Raw genomic sequence first — 18,531 nt, 5'->3', positions numbered from 1 at the left:
CCTCAACTACATGGTGTCCATTTATCTTCCTTTATCCTGAACTCTCCTGAACATCAGTGATACCACGGGCACATTCTGCATCAGGAAAGGATGTGTCTGGGCACCAGTTCCTGGTTGAGGGAGGGAACATGGAAATGAAATGGAAGACTGGGGCTCCAATCCTGGGTGTCATTTCTGACCAGCTGTGTAAACTGGATCAAGCTCTCCACTCCACCAGTCCTGTTATCCCATCTAGGAAATAAGCATCTTTGTCTGTGGTGGGGGATGACTGAGAGTCAGGGAAGTAGGTGAAGGAGGTATGGGAGAAGCTATGCAAAACTGCTGATTTCTAGGATTGCATCATCTCTGAGGTAAGTTAAAACAACTGCTGAGAACTGACATAGCTAGAGCTGGGCTTTCTTTTCTGCCTTCTCCTTTCCCAACTCATCAGAAAGCACTTCACAGAGTTGCCCAGGGAGAATGCAGCAGCTGCCAGGACTGAAGGTCCAGAATGTGAACTTTGAAAACAGAACATCCAGGCTGAAACTCTGGTGGTGGTGGTGGTGGTGGTGGTGGTGATGGTGATGATGATGATGATAATCTCAAAAAAATTTTGAATACTCATCATATAGTAAATCTTATGTTAAGGCTTTACATGGATAATACCAACTACTCTTCGCAGAAAAACAGGAACTGTTTTATTTGTTTTACAAGTAAGGAAACAGAGGCTTACAGAGGTTAAATAATTTACCATTCTGCTAGCAGGCAGCATTTTGGGTTTTTAATTCACACTTTATAATTACCAGTGCTTGCATTCACTGCAAAGTTGCACAATCTCTTCAAGACTCAGTTTCTTCCCTGAAAAAAAATGGAAATAAAAATATGTACATGTTTATTATTGGTGCTTTGTCTAAGTAGTATCACACGTGTGGCCTGCTTACTATTGTACCTGGTTCATTTCAGGGTCTCAGTCACAGGCAGCTTGCTTCCTTACTCAGTGAGATGTGTATGGCTTCATAGGGAGGTGGTGCACTGCCATAAAGCACCTTGCACTCTGGTCACTTTGAGATCAATCTCTATCAGTTATTCTCTGTCCCATCTACACAGTTCTACTTTAAATAGAAAAGCATTTACAGATGATCTAGCTCAAATTATGTCACTTAACAGATGAGAAAACTGAGACCCAGAAAAGCCAGGGGTCTGCTTAAGATAGCATGACCTGTTGTAGACACAGAAGGAATTTATACCCATGCCTTGTCCCCTCCAGGCAAGGTTCTTTTAGTAATCATCACATTAGATGTATTACATGTCAAATTGGCCATATCTTTTTGCTGTTTTGAACTTTTTATTTTGGGATTCTTATAGAGTGACATGCAGTTGCAAGAACTAATACAGAGATTCCCTTTACTCAGTTTCCTCAAATGATAATGTTGCATGTAACTACAGTACATAGTACAACCAGAGTATTGACATTGGTAAAGGCAGAATACAGAGTCTTTGCATCACCCCTAGGATCCATCATGCCTTTGTACAGACACACTAACTTCCTCCTAATGACCCTCTCTTAACTCCTGGCAACCATTAATCTGTTCTCCATTTCCATAATGTTTTTCAAGAATGTTCCATAATGAGGTTGCCTTTTTTCACTCAACAGAATTCTTTGGAAATTCATTCAGATTTTTGCATATATTAATAGTTTGTTCCTTTCTACTGCTGAGGAGTATTTCATGATATGGACGTACCACAGTTTGTTTAAGCAATCATTTGCAGATGTCTTTCACATCTGTGTTGTTTCCAGTTATTGACTTTTACGGCTATGGCTGCTATGAACATTCATGTACAAGTTTTTGTGTCAACAGAAGTCTTCATTTCTTTGGGATAAATGTCCAGGAGTATGGTAGTTGCACGTTTACTTTTATTTTAAGAAACTACCTAAATATTTCCCAGAGTAGTTGTATGTTGCTTTTTATATTCTCATTACCATTGTGTGCGTAATCTAGTTTCTCTGTGTCATGGTCAACACTTGGTGTTGTCTCTATTTTTCTCTTTAGCCATTCTGTTAGGTATCTAGTGATGTCTCATTGTGGTTTTAATTTGTATTCCCCATTGCCTAATGATGTTGAACATGTCATGTGCTTATCTGCAACCTGTATACTCTCTTTGGTGCAATGCTTTTTCATAACTTTTTTTTTTTTTTTTTTTTTTTTTTTGAGACTGAGTCTTACTCTGTCACCCAGGCTGGAGTGCAGTGGTGCAATCTCAGCTTCCTGCAACATCCATTTCCAGGGTTCAAGCGATTATCCTGCCTCAGCCTCCTGAGTAGCTATGATTACACTTGTGTGCTACCATGTCCAGCTAATTTTTGTATTTTTGGTAGAGACAGGGTTTCACCATGCTGGCCAGGCTGGTCTTGGACTCCTGACCTCAGGTGATCCACCTGCCTTGGCCTCCCAAAGTGCTGGGATTACAGGTGTGAGCCAAGGTGCCTGGCCCATGACTTTTGCCCATTTTGTAATTGGATTTTTTTTTTTAACCGTGGGGTTTTGAGATGTTTTAATATACTGTAGATAACCATTGTTGGATGTGTGGTTTGCAAATACTCTTGTCCAGTCACTAGCCCATATTTTTATTGTATTAACATGGCATATTGCAGAGCAAAAGCAACTTTAATAATGTTCAATTTATTATTATTACTTTTTGCCTGTGGAAGTCCAATTGCTCTAGCACCGTTTGTTGAAAAGGTTATAATTCCTCCATTGAATTGCTCTTGTACTTTTGTCAAAAATCAATTGGCTTTATCTGGGTAGGTCTATTTATGCATTCTGTATTCTGTTTCATTTATTTATACATCTATTCTGTCACAAGTCTTAGTTATTACAGCCATATAACAAGTCTTGAAATTGAGTAGACTAATTTCTTCCCATGCTCAAAATTGTTTTAGCTATTCTAGCTCTTCTGCCTTTCCTTATAAATCTTAGAATAATCTCATCTACAACTACAAAAATCTTGCTAGGATTTTGATAGGAATTGAATTAAACCTGCATATCATTTTGCAGAGAATTAATATCCTTACATTGTGAAGTCTTCTGACCCATGAACATTGTATGTCCTTATTATTTCTTTAGATCATCTTTGATTTCTTTCATCAGCATTTTGTTGTTTTCAGCATACAAGTCTTCAACATGATTGGCTAGATTTACACTTAAGGCTTCATGTTTTCTGAGAGATTGTAAATGGTATTGCATTTTTAATTTTGTTGTTCATGTGTTTATTGCTAGTATATTAAATATAATTGATGTTGTGTGTTTATCTTATATTCTGGGACCTTCTGTAAGTTTTTCTGTCATTATTGTTTTGAAGGGGGAGTTGGGAATTCTGTGTAGATAGTTGTGTCATCTGCAAATAGGGTCAGTCTTTTACCCCAAGATCGGGAACAAGATAAAAATGTCTTCTCTCACCATTCTTGTTTGACATAATGCTAGATGTTCTAGCCAGTACAGTAAGGTAAGAAAAGACAAGACATGCAGATTATGAAAGGAAGAAATAAAACTGACCTTATTTGCAGATGTCAGTCTTTCACCACTAATATAATGTTACCTGTGGATTTTTGTAGATATTCATTATGAAGCTGAGAAAGTCTCCTTCTATTCCTATTTCTCTGAGAAATATTATCAGATTATTTTATTAAAATATTCTATCAAATTCTTTTTCTGCATTGAGTTATGTGATAATATGATTTTTCTTCTTTATCTGGCTAATAATGTAGTTCCTTTTAAGCTAGCTTAGAAGGCTGGTTCAAAGTATTGAACCAATCTTGTATCCTTGAAATAAACCCCACTTGGCCATGGTGTAGCATTAATTTTCATATATTGCTGAACTCTATATGCTCATATTTTGCTAGGAATTTTTTGTCTGTATTTCTAGAAGATATTATACAGTTCTCTCTCTCCCTTTCTTTCTTATACTGTCTTTGCATGGTTTTACTATCAGGGTAAAACTATCCTTATAAAATTAATTGGGATGACTCCCCCTCACTGTTTCACTCCTGTTTTCTGGAAAATATTTTGTAGAATTGATGTTAATTCTTTCTTAAATATTTGGTAGAACATTTTAATAAAACCACCTAGGCCTAGAGAGTTTATTTTTACAAGTTTTTCAGTTATGAATTTGATTTATTTAATAGTTACAGGATATTTAAATTTCCTATTTCATATTAGATGAGTAGTAGTAATTTGTGGTTTTTTACAGGAGTCAGTCAGTTTCATCTAAATTATCAAATTAATGTGTGTAGAGTTGGCCACAGTATTTCTGTATTATTTTCTGAGGTCTGCAGAGTCTATAGTGATTGCCCATGTTTCACTCCTGACATTGACACTTTGAGTCTTCACTCTGTTTTCTTTGTCAGTCTAGCTAGAGGTTTGTCAATATTACTCATTTTGTCAAAGAATCACTTCTTTGTTTTATTGATTTTTCTTATTTTTTTTTTTTTATTGATTTCTACTCTTTGTTATTTCATTTTCTTCTGCTTGCTTTGGATTTCTTTTGCTCTTCCTTTTCTAAGTTCTTATGGTGGGAGCTTAAGTGATAGATTTGAGAGCTTTCCTCTTTCCCAATATATATATTTAGTAGTATAAATTTCCTTCTCAGAACTGCTTTAGTTATGTACCAAAAGTTTTGGTATGTTGTATTTTGATTTTCATTTAGCTCAATATATTTTTTCAATTTCATGTGACAGTTCCTCTTTGACTCATGGGTTACTTAAAAGTGCATTGTTTAGAAAACTGGAGGAATCACATTACCTGACTTCAAATTGTACTACAGAGCTATAGTAATCCAAACAGCATGGTACTGGACCAGTGGAACAGAATAGAAAATCCAGAAATAAATCCACACACCTAGGTGCCAAGAATGTACTCGGGAAAAGATAGCCTTTTAATAAACAGTGCTGGAAAAATTGGATATCTACATGCACAAGAATGAAACTAGATGCCTATCTCTTGCCGTATATAAAAATCAAATCAAAATGGATTAAATAATTAAATCTAAGACCCCAAACTATGAAACTACCACAAGAAAACACTGGAGACACTCTCCAGGACACCAGTGTGGGCAACAATTTCTTGAGTAATACCCCATAAGCACGGGAAACCAAAGCAAAAATGGACAAATGGGATCATATCAAGTCAAAAAGCTTCTGCAGAGTGCCGGGTGCGGTGACTCATGCCTGTAATCCCAGCACTTTGGGAGGCTGAGGTGGGTGGATCACAAGGTCAGCAGATCGAGACCACCTGGCCAACATGGTGAGACCCTGTCTCTACTAAAATACAAAAAAAAAAAAAAAAAAAAAAAAGTCGGAGTCGGGTGTGGTGGTGTGTGCCTGTTGTCCCAGCTACCCGGTAGGCTGAGGCAGGGGAATCGCTTGAACCCAAAAGGTGGAGGTTGCAGTGAGCCAAGATCATGCCACTGTACTCCAGCCTGGCAACATAGACTCTGTCTCAAGAAAAAGCTTCAACACAGCAAAGGAAACAATCAACAAAGTGAAAACACAACCTACAGAATGAGGGAAAATATTTGCTACTTACCCATCTGATGAGGGATTCATAGCTAGAATATATAAGGAGCTCAAACAATTCTGTAGGAAAAAATCAAATGATTCGATCAAAAAAATTGGCAAAAGATTTGAATGGACATTTCTCAAAAAAAGACATACAGATAGCAAACAGGCATATGAAAAGGTGCTCAACATCACTGATCATCAGAGAAATGCAAATCAAAATTATAATATGAGATATCATCTCACCCTAGTTAAAATGGCTTATATCCAAAAGACAAGCAATAACAAATGCTGGCGAGGATGTGGAGAGAAAAGACCCCTTGTACACTGTTGGTAGGAATGTAAATTAGTATAACCACTATGGAGAACAGTTTGGAGGTCCCTTAAAAAGCTAGAAATAGAGCTACCATGCAATCCAGCAATCCCAGTGATGGGTTTGTACTCAAAAGGAAGAAAATACGCATATTGAAGAGATACCTGCACTTCCATGTTTGTTGCATCACTGTTCACAATAGCTAAGATTTGGAACTGGCTTAAGTGTCCATCAACAGATAAACAGATAAAGAAAATCTGGTACATATACACAGTGGAGTACTATTCAGTCATAATAAAGAATAAGATTCAATCATTTGCAACAACATGGATGGAACTGGAGGTCATCATGTTAAGTAAAATAAGCGAGGCACAGAAAGGCAAACATTGCATGTTCTCACTAATTTGTGGAATCGAAATCAAAACAGTTGAACTTACAGAGATAGAGAGCAGAATGATAGTTAACAGAGGCTGGGAAGGGGAGTCTGGGGTGGTGGGGAGGTAGGAATGGTTAGTGGGCACACACACAAAAAATAGTTAGAACGAATGAATAGGCCCAGTATTTGATAGCTCAGCAGGATGACTACAGTCAATAATTTAATTGTACATTTTAAAATAACTAAAAGTATAATTGGATTGTTTGTAACAGAAAGGATAAATGCTTGAAAGGATGGATACCCCATTTTCCATGATGTGATTATTATGCATCACATACTTGTATCAAAATATCTCATGTATCCTTCAAATATATACATTTACTAGGTACCCACACAAATGAAAAATAAAAAATTACAAAAAAAACACAATAAAATAAAAATTGTTAAGTGCATTGTTTAGTTTCCAAGTGTTTGGAAATTTTCTGGTTATAATTTTACTATGGATTTCTAGTCTGATTCCATTGTAGCAGAAGGTACTCTTTACAATCTCAATACTTAAAGTTTGTTGAGGTTTGTCTTACAGCCCAGGATATGATTTACATTGGTGTGTATTCCATTAGAACTTTAAAAGAATGCATATTCTACTGTCGTTGGGTGGAATGTTATAAATGTTGATTACATTCTGTTGGTTGATGACATCGTTGAGTTCTTTTATATCCTTGCTGATTTTCTGTCTAGTTTTTAAATCATTTGTTAAAAGAGGAGCATTGAAGTCTCAAACTATAATTGTGGGTTTACTAGTTCAACTTTTAATTGTATAAGTTGTTGCTTCACATATTTTACAGCTCTGTTGTTGGTACATATGCATGTAGGATTGATATGTTTTCTTGCAGGATTGACCCTTTTATTATTATATATATTAGACTCTGGTAATTTTCTTTGCTCTGAATCCTATTTCATTGGATATTAATATAGTCATCCTTTGTTTCTGTTGGTTAATGCTTTCACAATATGTCTTTTTCCATCCTTTTCCATTCTACTTATTTATGTAGTTATTTTTGAAGTAAATTTTATAGGTAGTCTATAGTTGGGTCATGTTTTAATATATTTTACCAATCTCTTTTAACTGGTATATTTAGATCACTTACATGTAATGTAATTATTTATATGCTAGGACTCAAGCCTGCATTTTTGCTTCTAGTCTATGTTTTCTTCCTGTGTTCCTTGTTTATATTTCTCTGTTTTGTTTTTCTTGTCATCTTGTGTGTTAATTGAACATTTTATGGAATTCATTTTTCATTTATCTTCGGCACTTTTAAATGTATGGGCTCTTTGGAGGTTTTCTTAGGTAATAAGTTAAATAGGCTTTTCTCAGTCTACTTGAATCATTTTATCAGTCCAAATGAAAAAGCTTTATCTCTCTTTATATCCTTGTACCCTCCCTTGTTTGTAACATAATTTAAATATTTTCTCTACATTTAGAACTACTTCAGATGGTATTGTAATTTTTCATTCAACAATCAAATATAGTTTAGAAAACTCAAGAAGAAAATGAAACTGTATTGTATTTGCCTATATATATATATATTTTGTTTACCATGTTCTTTCTTCCTCCCTACATAAATGTAGATTTTTGCTATAGTCCCACAAGTTCCTGAGTATCTGTAGGTTTTTTGTTTGCTTGTTAGATTTTTTCTTCCAGTATACTTTTTTTCTTTGTTGTTAAGATTGGGTGATTTTTTTTTTTTTTTTTTTTTTTTTTTTTTTTGTGAGACAGAGTCTTGCTCTATCACCTAGGCTGGAGTGCAGTGGTGCAATCTCAGCTCACTGCAACCTCCACCTGTGGGTTCAAACAATTCTGCCTCAGCCTCCCACTTGGCTGGGATTACAGGTGCACACCACCATGCCTGGCTAATTTTTAGTTTTGTATTTTTAGTAGAGACAGGGTTTCACCAAGTTGGCCAGTCTGGTTTTGAACTCCTGACCTCAAGTGATCTGCCCGTGTTGGCCTCCCAAAGTGCTGTGATTACAGGCATGAGCCACTGTGCCCAGTCAAGATTGGGTGATTTCTATTGTTTTATCTTTCATTTTATGAATTCCTTCCTTGGACTCTTTCATTCTTCTGAGCCCATTTATTAAGCTTATTTTAATTATTGTATTTTGCATTTCTGAAATTTCAATTTGGTTCTCTTTGATAGCTCCTATTTCTTTACTGAGACATTCTATGTAAATTTCATTTCCAGTGGGCTCATGATTGCTTATTTGAGTATTTTTATGATGGCTGCTTTAACATCATTGTCAGATAATTCTAACATCTCTCCCATATTTGCTGTTGGCATCTATTGGTTGCCTTTTTACATTTAGTTTGAGGTTTTCCTGATTATTGGTATGACAAGTAATTTTCTATTGAAACCTGGATATTTTGGGTTATGAGATTATGAATTTTGTTTAAACGTCCTATTTTTGCCAGCTTTCTTTAATACCATCCAGGTAGAGAAGGGGTTGTGCCATCTTGCTGCTGCTGACTACAAATAAAAGTCCAGGTTTCCAACTTGGGTTCTTTTGCTACACCCAAGGAGTGTGGTTCTTGTCACAGAGATGGGAGTTCTGCTCCCTGCTAGGCCTCCACTGATAAGTCTCTGGTTGGGAGGGGTTGGAGCAACTCATTACTATTCCTTCTGTATTCTATACTGACACTAAGTGAGCAGCAGAGTGTGGCTTACTATCCCCTGGTAGATAATGCTGAGTTGATGTTCAGGCCCCCTACTTGCTCTTCTCTGCTACTACCCCAGCAGAAAAGCTGGGGTTTCTCACTCTACCTAACAAGACTGTAAGTCTAGGCTCCCTACTCTACTTTTGCTGGCATGGGTGGAGGTGGGATTACAGTCTTTTCTGTAGTGTTTGACTGAAGTAGAGCAGTTATTGTCTAAAAGTTTTTTGTCTTTCTAGGTTGTTCTTTTCCTACTTGTTTGGCTAGAAAAAGAAGACTTTTGTTTAATCCTCGCCTACCTATTGGTATTTCTGGGTTGCTGATTTTTCAGTTCCAAATAGGAGTGTACAAAGCAAAAAGGAAATTCACGAAACTTACCCCCATGTTGTTCCTTAGGTTCTGAAGTCCCTAGCCAGTTTCCCTTCTTTTCTTCATTTTTCAGTTTTCTTATATCTGTTTTATATATAACATGCAGGATTTTTAGTTACTTTGTGGGAGGAATAAGGAAAAGTATGTCTAGTCCATGGAAATCCCAGATATATATTTTATCACTGCTGTTGTATCAGAGGGAAATTCCATTTAGGTAAGTGAATTTTCAAAGGGAAACTTTGTTAGGAATGCATAAAATAGTGTCAGGAAATATAGGATCAAATCTATCAATCCAGCAACATTTTCAATTGTCTTCCTGGCATCATCTTTTTAGGCAGTCCTCGTTTTTCAGTGCCTCTTAACTCATGCACCATAAATGGTCTTCTTCTGGAGTGTGAGTTGTCTGTAACCTCCCTCTGAAATTATATATAAAGTTTTGTAGTTCGTGCATATACGTGTTTATCTGTACAGGTTATAAACTTTTTAAAAGAGTCTCCAAGGGCATATAGCATCTCAAAGTTAAGACTCAGCTCTAGGAACTGTAAATGTTACCCTTTTTCAAAACACCATCACCATGCTTCCCATGCAGGCCGCTTTGCTTCTCCTGTACTATGCTTTGGCATTATGCCATTGAGAGGCTCAGATTAATAGTCTAACAAATGTCATTGTGGGGATTTTGCTAAGAATGTTTTCCTCTACAGCATGGTATCCTCTTCATGAGGACTCATGGGAGAAATTCCTCTTGGGCCTCATCATCAGGAAGAGCTGAGTTCTGCTTTTCTGCTTACAACTGGCATTCTTTAATAAAATTTCTTCCTATTATAGGCAGTTTGCTTCTTGTAACCATGTGTTTTATCCTGTCTTTGTTTTGGCTGTTGGAAAACCCAGAGTCACATTTTGAAGCACTCAATTGCCATAGTACCAGATCTAATGGTCTGCATTCAATGGTGTGTATGTTAGTTTTTCCTTTATTTTTATTGCCATACTTTCCTCTCATAGTCTCCTTAACTAATAACTCCCTTGAGTATTTATTTCATTCTTTTATATTGCGGGCATTTTATACACAACATCAAATACTTATAGTAAGGAGCAAGAATAGATATATAGATGGACAAACATAAAGACAAGTAGACTTATGCCTTGAGCAGTGTTGGGGTCTATTCTGTCCAAATGCCATGGCCTCAGCACAGCGACAAGGATGCCTCGTGCTCAATCATCATTCCCCAGTTGCCTTTTTACTGTTGTACATACATGCAAGGGAAGAATGCTCGTCTCTAAGCTGAAGTCCTGCCTTACCCCCAAATTCCCAAGTGGGCTTGTTTGAAAGTGGTAAGAAAAGCGGGTACCTCCTTAATGGGGTAGAATGAGTGATAAGTCCTGGAGCCTCCTTTCCATCTCTCTTCATTAGCACCACCTGCTTTATGGGCTCTCTTCACTATAGACCCTTTAAATGTAGGTCCAAAATACACAAGTGCAAGAGAGGAAGCTACCCTCTTCCTTTGTTTCCTATCTTCCCTCTAGCCAATCACTCTCTCAAGAGATCATTTTATAGGATTATTTTATTCTGTTCCCTACTCCATTGTCAAGGCAGGCAGAGCTGCAGTGCTTTAGGGGATCATGGCTTCTGGCCACTTGCAGCATGAAGTGGAGTCGTGCTCACATCAGGGCTTCCTGGTTGTCCGCCAAAAAACCATGGAGACCTTGACAACTAGCACATACTGTTTCTAGTATGTAGACTTGGTGTCTCCCCCTGCAGAATGGAGATAATAAAATATTAACTTCCTCACTGGGTTGAGGTGACCTGCAAGGTTGAGGTAATCTCCACCTGTAATCCTTACCTATAAATCTCACCTTACAGTTGAAGATTTAAATTAGATAATATAATTAAAATTGCTATGTAAGTTATAAGACTTCATGAAGATGCTAGTTGAGATTACTATCATTATTATTATTATCATTGCCACCAAACACACCTATTTCTTTCCCACCTTGGAGTCTTAGCTCATACTGTTCCTCTGAAGTGTCTCTCTCTCCTGGTCTCAGGTCAGTCTTTGTCTGTCCCTCAAATACTTTTTATTCCCCAGCCTGTCACTGGACTGTCAACTTCTCCTCTATCTCATTTGTGTTCTGTAAGACCTTAAAGAACTGAACTAGTGATTCTCAAACTATAGAGCACTTAAGAATCACTAGAGAAACTGGTTAAAATAAAGATTCCTGAACTCTACCCTATTTTTTAACAGGAATCTCAGGCATTTTTAATACAGGTGGTCCAACTGCTAAGCCGCTTCCTGACCATGGAGGATCCCATGGTCAGGAAATATAGGTCTTTGTGTTAGTTTGTCAGGGCTGCCATTAAAATAAGCTACAATGGAGGGTGTGGCTTAAACAACAGAAATGTACCTTCCTTGTGATTCTGGAGGCTGGAAGTCAGAGATAAAGTTGTTGGCAGGGTTGGTTTCTTCTCAGGGACTATCTTCTCCCTATGTCTCTTTATATCATTTTCCCTCTCTGGATGTGTCTGTGCTCCAATTTCCTCATTTCATAAGGACACCAATCACACTGGATTAGGAACCACCCTCATGAGCTCATTTCAATGTAATTTCCTTTTTAAAGACCCTATCTCCAAACATGGTCACATTCCCTTATCAGGGGTTAGGACTTCAACATATGAATTCTAGAGGGGCACAATTCAGTCAGTAATAGTTAGATACCCAAGCCAGTATTTCTGAAGATCCTTTGGAAAAATGAAAAGGATTTATGTATCTGTTAGGACTGAGTTTAGCTGCAAATAGCAGAAAGCCAACAGCAGTAGCTTAACAAGATAGAGGCTATTTTTTTCACCTTACAGTAAATCTCAGGTGAAAGTCCAGAACTGGTTGAATAGTCCATAATGCCCTGTAGGGGCCTGGCTCCTTTTATTATTCTGCCCTGGCATCCTTTTCCTGTGACTCTCTTTGGAGGCCAGAATATGAATGCTGCATCCTTGGGAATCTCTTGTCCATTCTGGTCAGGAGGAAGGGGTAAGAATAAAGCAAAAGCTATGTGTCAGCTGAGTCAGCTGTTGTATACCTATTTGTATATACAAATATATTGATAGGTACATATATAATACAACAGACTTACAGGAAGTACAGCCCGGAGCTACTCACTTCTGCCTCATTGGCCAGCACTAATTCACATGTCCATGACAGATAGGAGGGAGGAAATATGCCAGGGGACTCAGTAAGACAAAGAGAGATGCAGAAGGTAGCACAGACAAGGTCAGATGTTAGAAATCAGGAAAAGCAAACAAAACAAAACTAGGAGAATGGGGAGAAAGAGAACTGCATCCCAGACAAGAGATGTAGGCAGTCGGTGCTCTTTGCGAAAGACCTTGCAGCAAGAACCATGTGTGGCATTGTGGAGCAGCCGCCCCTGTAGCTCTAACCCTGGAGCAGGGATGACCTTCACCTTCCTTTGGGGCTGGATCTGCTTTCCCAGGTGGAAGCAATTAGTCACTCAGCCAGAATGTAATTGCTAATACCACTCCCACTTACTGGTAAATTGTCCTGTAGTTAACCTTCATCTGGGCTCCAGCTGGAAGCCCACTCCTGCTGTTCAGAAGGCATTCAGAAGGCACACCCAGTGGTGCTGAAATCTCCCCAGGTTTTGTCTTTGGAATTGCTGCTCCTGACAAGATGGTGCTAGACATGAAGAAAAAGAGACTCCCAATTCTGGCACGTGATCTTTTCCACGATGCATGGGGCTAAAATGAGTGAGCAATTATGCCTTGACAGGTTTATTTCTCAGAATATCCTATGATGACTCTGTTGCACACAGCCTCCTCGTTGGGAATTATGGGAAGTACTGCTGATGTCTGCCATGTTGTTTGGGTGGAGACAGAATGAGAGTGCACAGCAAAGAGGTTAAGTCAGCCCAGAGGCTCCTCTCTGAGTCAGCACCAGGAGGTGAGACAACCTATCCTTTTAGTGAATCACTTCTTTCAGGTCTCAGACCCATAATCTCCACCACATAGAGGAAACTCTGATACTATAACTGCAGGTCTGTAAACATTCACCTTTTAGATTACCCATCAATTTCTTGAAGGATGCAAAGAAAGATGAGATGAGATGGGTCAGTCCTGCAAGTCCCTCTCAATGGCTGCAAGTATGGTAAAACGTAGAATTGTCCTGGACACCATCGTTGCTAGCTAAAGAGCCTTTCCTACAACATGGGCCCTGTGATGTGAGTTTCAAGGGCAGCAGATGGTCTTGTTAAAAATGCTTATGCACAAATATTGTCCACATGAGCACAGATGGATGCCAGATAATGGAGAGAGCACCATAAAGAGAGGCAGGAAGTCTGAGCTCTGCAGGTTACCTGTGAGAGTCTCCATACCAGTAACTTTGCCTCTCTGGTTTGACCTTGATGCTTCCTTCTGTCTCCAGGACATTGCCCTTCTTTCCCTCACTGAATTTCTGCCTTACATAATTTTTTGGCAATGCCCAACAGGTAGAGGAATGGAGGCACAGTGAACTAGGACAGGCTAAGAGGTTAGATGTGCAATATTAGCTCTGTAATGACCTAGGAGACAAGAATGCAGGGTTTTGAATCCAAGAGGAAGTGATGATTACCAATCTAAGGGTGTCACCAAATGAAAGAGATAGGAATAACTAAACTATTTTTCCTACTCTTGCACTCAACACTGGAAACAATACTTCAAGTCTGATACCAGATGTGTCAGGGTTTACCAAGCAATTCTCCAATGGACCTCAACTGGGTGTCCTAAAAGTTAGTCCAATTCTAACACTATCTACCAGGAGTCAGAATCCATTCCCACAAGTTAAGGGCTCAATTCCACAAGACTGTCTCCACTTCACATGTCTGTTGTGAGTCCCCGGTTGACCAGCTATAAATCAGAGTTCTCCTCTTTAGGTTCAATTAATTTGCTAGGATGGCTCACAGAACGTAAAGAAACACCTTACTTCTGTGTACTCATTTATTATAAAGGATATCACAAAGGATACAGATGGACTGTCAGATGGAAGAGATGCACAGGGCGAGGTAGGGGAGAAGGGGCATGGAGCTTCCATGGATACATGGATAGTTCCTTGCATACCTTGGAGCTATCCAAAGGGTGCCACCCTCTAGGAACTTCCATGCATTCAGCAATCCAGAAGCTATCTGAACTTTGTTCTTTTAGTTTTTGATGGAGGCTTTATTATGTGAGCATGATTGCGTAAATCATTGGCCATTGGTGAGCAATTCAACATTCAGCCCTTTTTCCCTCCCCAGAGGTTGGAGGTGTGGGACCGAAAGTTCCAACCCTCTAATCACATGGCTGGTTCCCAAAGCTATCCAGGAACCCACCAGAAGTTACCTCATTAAAACAAGAGATGTTCCTATCACACAGGAAATTTCGAGGGATGCAGGGGCTCTGTGTTAGACGCTCCTGTCTCTCGGGAAATTACAAACGTCTTAGGAGCTCTGTGTCAGGATGTGGGGCCAAAGGCCAAATATGAGAAGAAAAGATCTCCCAGTTTCCCTACCCATAAGAGTTTTAGGAGCTCTATATCAAGAACTGGACAGGGACCAACATATACATATATTTATTATTTCACACCAAGGGACTCAGGGGTGAGGCAGACAAGTCGTTACAGACAGCGGAGGCCCAGATGTCAGCCTGACGTCAAGCACTGGTGAGTCTGGACTTAGGGAAGTGGAAGCAGCCTGAGAGCATCAAAGGAGTAGGGCAGAGGCTCCCGGGTCTGGAAGGGTGGCTGACACTGAGACCCCTAGATGGGGAGCCATGTCAGCTTGAAAGGGTCTGCCTGATATAGGGTTTCCCTAAAAACCACCAAGGTCAAGGGGTCTAAAATTCAAATGTCTCCAGGGGCAAGGCAAGTAATAAAACAATGGCTAGGACGTCCTTAGGTAAAGTAAGCTAGGTTCAGGAAAAATTCCTGAGTACTCTATTTGGAAATTAAGCAGCAACATTGTTTCACTTCCTTCAAAAAAATATATTCTTGCCCCTGGATTGAGATCTTTGCTTTCTAGGTCTATTTTTGTTTTCCCACTTTTAATAGAGATTGTGGAGACAAAAGCATGCACATTCTCTGAAAAAATGGCAAATCCTGTTGGGCCGCTATCCACAAGTGGTGAGGATCAAATTGTAGAGTCTGTCTCCTGACATACACTGTTTAAAGGAAGCTGACTGCTGTTACTCCACACCTCTAGACTGCCATCATGTTGAACATCGGCTCAATGCTGTCAGACCTTCAGATGTTTTTAAGAAGGTCAAAATTTGGATTTTTAGGTGAAATCTCCAAATATTTCAATGTTGGCTTTTAAGAAAAAAAAAGTCATAAAATACATACAAAATATGTCAGTCGGCTACAAGTGTGTGACTTCCATCATGGACGGAGGCAGTGGCTGTGGCTTTTAGGACCTGGGGAGTGGCCAAGGTAGGGGTTGAGGCTGATTACTGATTTGTCCTAAAATAACAGATTGCATAAAAACGTCTAGATTCTATAGCATCCATTGCTTGATATATTCAGAAGGCATAGCTTTTTGCAGGCACCCCTCAGTACAGCAGGCAGTATTGACAGGTGCCTGCAGACATAAGCTGCCTGGCGTCCACAAGAATTTCCCAAGCGTATGTAAGGCTTGGGTGGGAGAAAGTAAAACATTTTGACATTAGGCTGAGCTTCTCTATTTTCCAATAGACTATGCATACTATTCCCCTTAGGAATCAATGCTTATGAATTCATTAAGTCCTGGAGACTGTGATATTTGCCGGAATACAAAAAACAATTGGCTCCAACCAGAACATAAATTGCAACGCAGAAAAACTTTTATAATTTAATTTTCAAGTGAATATAAAGAGGTTGTACATGACTGTAGCTTCAACGCAGTAATAATAGGATGCAAATGAGATAGGAACATATTCATTCTCAGGAGGTGGGCAGGAGGGGTGGTGAGGGAGAGACAGCTTGCTGGTTGGAAGAAAGGACACCTCTGTCCATTCTGTATCTACGTAAAGCCAATCAAAGGAAAGTGAACTAAGTGTCTAGGCTATTAATTACTGATTCAGTTTTAAAATGCAGATTTCCCACTGCTGAGATCCAACTTGGCTAATTTAATAGTAAGAAACTGTGCCTGTGTGTGTGTACGTGCACAGGTACACTGTGATTTGTGGAGACATCCAGCCACCTTCGCAGGCAGCTGAGCAAACTGTGCTCTGCTGGCTCAGCCTGTGTCTACATGGGCAACCCTGCTCGCTCATTTATGTTGAAGACTCATTAGAGCAGTCAAACAACTCTGGATTTGCTTTTCCTGAGCCATTGAACTGAGCAGATAAATTAAATCTATATTTTGGCTCAGTGTAGGAGTAGCCATCCCTTCCCTTCTTTTAAGGACTGTCTAAGAAAAGACAGTCCTTAAAGAAATAAGAACACAGCACTCTGAGGTCCTTAGAGAATCTGCTGGGTATCCCACTGTGCGAGGCAAGTCATGCTGAGGGCCCGGTGGTGAGGACACTACCTTCCTACTCTGCTCTCTCTCAGACATCTCTGCACCCTGGCTCCTGAGGGTCCAGGCTTCCGGGGGATATGGTCATGCTTTGTCCTTTTAAGGAAAACTCAATGTCACAGGCACACAGGCTTGGTAGAAGCCTTCGGGGCCATACTCTTACTTTATGATGCAAAAACTGAGGGGAGAAAGAGCAAGCAAGCTTGTCCAACATCAACACCTCAATCTAAGGCTTCTGATTTCAAGCTAGCTCTGTTTCCCAAGCTGCTGTCCCTTAAGAAATCTGTTCCTGGCATGCCCCACCTTGGCTCTCTAGGGTCAAGTCCACTCTAGGTTGAAAGGTTTGGAATTTTGGGGGACTTTTCAGTCTCCTCTAGTCTTTGGAGAACATATGCTTCCAACCTTTCTTACCAAGAATCATCCAGGAGGCTGGGTCTTCTGAGCCACTTCAGGGGCCCAGTGGGGTGACACGTGAGCCCCTCCCCTCCAGAGTCGTTTAGAGGAGATGAGACTGTTGCTGGGGAAAATGTTTCTTTCACCTCTGTCCAGTAACTCCTTCCTTACCCACCCACAACTTCACCACTTTTAGCTCCCCTTCTTTCTGGAAGAGCAAGGTGCGTGCTTCTTTGTGGATAAATCCAGTGTCACTTGATTAATACATCAGGAATCTACCAGGATGACAGATGTAACAAAGTGGCTAAAGATGCAGCTGCTGGTATCAGACCCAGTTTGAGTTCTAGCTCCAACACTTACTAGCTGTGTGACCCCAGTTAAGTTACTTAGTATCTTTGAATCTATTTTTCTATACATAACATTGGAAGTAATAATATTCTTGGTTGCTATGAGGATTAAATGCAATAATGCATGTAAAGTACTTAGAACAGGGCCTGGCACATAGTAAGCATCCTATAAACATTCCTTACAAATAATATTAGTACATTGTATTAGTATACTGTCCTCTGCAGAAGCACCTGCATTTTCAGAGACATCTGGCTGTGAGAAGGTGATACTTAACCCAACAGGATGCCGCACCTGATCATGAGCACTTGGGTATCGGGCACCATTAGATCTTTATTTCAGAGGAGAGACTTATTGGAGAACCTCAACATTCTCCCACACTGGATCCCTGACATTACTCTGTGCATAAGTTCAGGCAAACCAAGGCGGCGGATGCCTAGCGAATGGGCCAGAGTTGCTGTCTTTGTGAACCACAAAGTAGCCCAAGAGGGAGAAGTCACAGCAACAGAGAACTGGGCTGGGAGTTTCTCAGGAAGCTGGAGGCAGCCCAGGGCCTCATGTTCCTAGAGCTTTCCGCCTCTCCTCCCTGGACGTTTTCCAGCCCTAAATAGTTGTGTTTTTCAGCTTTGGCTCTTGCCCGACATTTGAAGGATGAGCTATTAACGATACTAAATTAATAACGGTTACAGAGTATATTTGAGAAGATCATAAAAAAATCAGTAATGTCATCATGTCAAGCAAAGTTTCTGATGGTTTTTTTTTAATTATGCATGTCTTTTATTTTTTTCCCTTCCAACATTGATCCAGAGCTTTCAGAGGGACATTAATCTACCTGACCACATCAGAATCCTTAATTATTCACGTCCAGCAATATATCTAATTCTACAGAAATTCCTCATGGACTTGCCATTGTTGACATGGAACCCGGCAGCTCAGCTCTGTCCATCTGCTCACCCAGGCCAGTCCCTCACACCCCTCCAAGA

Source organism: Chlorocebus sabaeus, chromosome 8, assembly GCF_047675955.1.
Source record: "Chlorocebus sabaeus isolate Y175 chromosome 8, mChlSab1.0.hap1, whole genome shotgun sequence".
Lineage (NCBI taxonomy): Eukaryota > Metazoa > Chordata > Mammalia > Primates > Cercopithecidae > Chlorocebus > Chlorocebus sabaeus.
This window is presented reverse-complemented; position numbering follows the sequence as displayed.